Genomic DNA, 2,968 nt, shown 5'->3' on the forward strand with positions numbered 1-2,968 from the left:
CCCATAGATATGTAAACAGGACACCTATTAAGGCCAAGTGGGAATCCTCATCAGAAAGTTCCATTTTCCCCACAGCATCTATGATACGGAAATTTCCAAGTATTTGTGATCCAAGGTTTGGAAAACTTTGGAAATGTAGGAAAATTGACAAAGGGAAAAATTGTCTATATAAAAGGCATAACAGTAACTTAAGTTAGTTATAAATAGTATAGAGAGGTTACAATCAAATAAATGGAAATATAAGAAAATAAAAGAAGGAGCAAGCTCTGTGTCTAAAATCTGATCAAAGCATAGCAAATTCTGGTTGTGAGGCTTTGACCCATAAAACCATGAAAACTTCTTCATCCCCAGGAGAACTGACCTTACATAACAGACATCCCAATTAATCTTCCTAGAGCCATTTTTATGTCTTTGCTCCTCAGAGTGTAGATGAAGGGGTTCAGCATGGGCACAACCAGAGTGTACATCACCGAGGATGCTGCACTCGAATGTGAGCTCTGGGTAGCAGCCGAGCTAAGGTACAACCCTAGCATTTACAATAAAATAGGGACACAACAGAGAGGTGAGATACACAGGTGGAAAATGCATTATACTCTCCCTGAGCTGATGAGATTCCACATATGGAAGAGATTATCTTAGAGTAAGAGTAAAGGATCCCAGCAAAGGGATCGCCACCCAGCAGGACAGCTGCAAAGTACATCACCAGGTTATTAAGAAAGGTGTTTGAACAGGCAAGTTAGATCATCTCATTGAGCTCACAAAAGAAGTGAGGGATTTCTGAGTTTGTACAGAGGAAAGGTGCAACATCATTAAGATATGTAATAAGGAATTCAGGACACTAATGATCCAGGACACCAGGACCAGAAGTCCACAGATCCGGGGGCTCATGATGACCATGTAGTGCAGGGGGTGGCAGATGGCCACATACCTGTCATAGGCCATTATGGTCAGGAGAAAGACATCGAACACTGCCAAGAGTATAATAAAATAAATCTGGATGATGCAGCCTTCATAGGTTACAGCTTTGTTCTGTGTCTGGATGACCCACAGAATCTTGGGGATGGTGGTGGAGGTGAAGCAGATGTCCACAAAGGACAGGTCGGAGAGGAAGAAGTACATGGGTGTGTGCAGGTGGGAGTCTGAGCTGACAGCCAGGATGAGGAGCAGGTTCCCAAACACAGTGATCAGGTACATGGAGAGGAAAAGCCCAAATAGGAGGGGTTCAGTTCTGGTTCCTCTGAAAATCCCAGAAGAAAAAATTCAGAGGTTTGGGTGTCATTTCCTGGTTCCACATGGTGGAGGTAACTTCCAGGAAAGAGGGAAATAACAAGACTAATCTTCACACAAACTTGCATCATTCATTGATAGTTGAAATGCTACAATTAGTATTTTGCAGTCAAGAAGCTGATTTTAATATTTTGTGCATGTCCTTGTTAGGGAGTCCCTTGAGTCTTTTTTATATGAAAATTTTGGCCCAATAAGCTTTTTGTCTGGGAAGTCATGCCCTTTACAGTTTTAATGTGAAATTCTTCAGTATTCTGTGAATATATATTGAGTGCTGACTGTGACAGGGTGTTCTATTTTCCATTGTTATTCAGGCAAGGTCTGCAAACAAGGTGACAACTGAACAGACACTTCATGTAAGAGAGGGAGGGAGATGGAAGTATAGATGGAGAAGTGTGTGCTCAGCAGAGAATGGCCAATTCCAAGGCCATGAAGAAGGTGCTTGTTTCAAGTGTTCAGGTCAAGAAAGGTGAAGCTGGAGTTGCAAGGTGAATAGAGATGAGGGAGGGTGATGAGCTGTGGTGTCAGACATGGTGAGAAGGTAAGTGGTCCTAAAAGATCAAAGCAAAGGGATTCCCTCAACCACACTGCGTCTTGTGCTCTTGTTGCAAAGACATCCATGAATTGAAACAGATCCCCTACTTAATACCTTTTCTTGACTGAGTGCTGGCACCTGTATTGTACGAGTCACCATGGAATATATGAGTCTGGGTGCCCCTGTCCTGAGGATGGCTCAAACTCCACAATCACACACATACTCACACAAAGGTATGCAGCTCACAATGGTATGCTGAGTGCATTATTTCCATGTGTTTCTCAGCCCCAGGTTTACTGATTACTCTAAGGATGGACCCAACCCAAATGGCTCAGATCAATGATCTTTCACTGTGATGTAGAAGTTGTTTCAAGGATTTCCAATTCTTAGGCTTCCCATGAAAAATTAAACTTGGGACTCTATATTGGGAACACCATTTACTATCACATATTTAATGAAACAAAAATGTGTTCAAGGGGCTCTCTTGTCCCCTCCTGTTGTGAGCTGGGAGCTCTGTCTGTCCTCTCACTGCATCTCTCTATAAAAGTCCCCCTGGCTCTCCTACCTTGACGGTTTTTTTAAAAAAATGTGTTCAATAAACAGAGAGAGACAGAGACACAGAGAGTCAGAGGCATGAAATGGATGAGGAGGAAAAGTTATCTTAAAAGCCGAGGCGGTCCCTGATAGACCAAGAGGGAGAATAATTTTAATTAGTTCTGGTAGCCATCCAACCCTGATTACTTTCCTAAAAATATTAAGAGAACAAAAAGACAAAAGTTGTGATGTATTGGTGTCAAACACCCTACCTAGTGTACATCCAGGAGAAGGTGAGCAAAGTGATAAACCAACACTTCACAAAGGAAAATACACAGTACAACCAAAGTAGAGAATTTTTAATATCAAGCACTAGAATACTTGTTTTCCCTATGCCTACCCCATAATTATTTGACAGTTCATTTTTTTCACTAATACACAGTTTATTTTACTTCCAAAATTATTCAATTCTCATTTTATATTTGTATTAAATTTATCCTATGGACAAGGGTTGTAAGGACTGATTTTTGGTCATTTTATTTCAAGGAAGTAATCTGCAGGGGCAAATGCATACAGTTAACCTACTGACTTTTCTTTGGAAGTCTTAGTAAAATG

The 2,968-nt window shown here is 41.1% G+C and overlaps 1 pseudogene; it reads right to left on the bottom strand.

The window, feature by feature from the left end:
- Nucleotides 1-362: 362 nt before the first annotated feature.
- Nucleotides 363-1,286, bottom strand: LOC118924906 (olfactory receptor-like protein OLF4; annotated as a pseudogene).
- Nucleotides 1,287-2,968: the final 1,682 nt, after the last annotated feature.

Source organism: Manis pentadactyla, chromosome 2, assembly GCF_030020395.1.
Source record: "Manis pentadactyla isolate mManPen7 chromosome 2, mManPen7.hap1, whole genome shotgun sequence".
NCBI lineage: Eukaryota > Metazoa > Chordata > Mammalia > Pholidota > Manidae > Manis > Manis pentadactyla.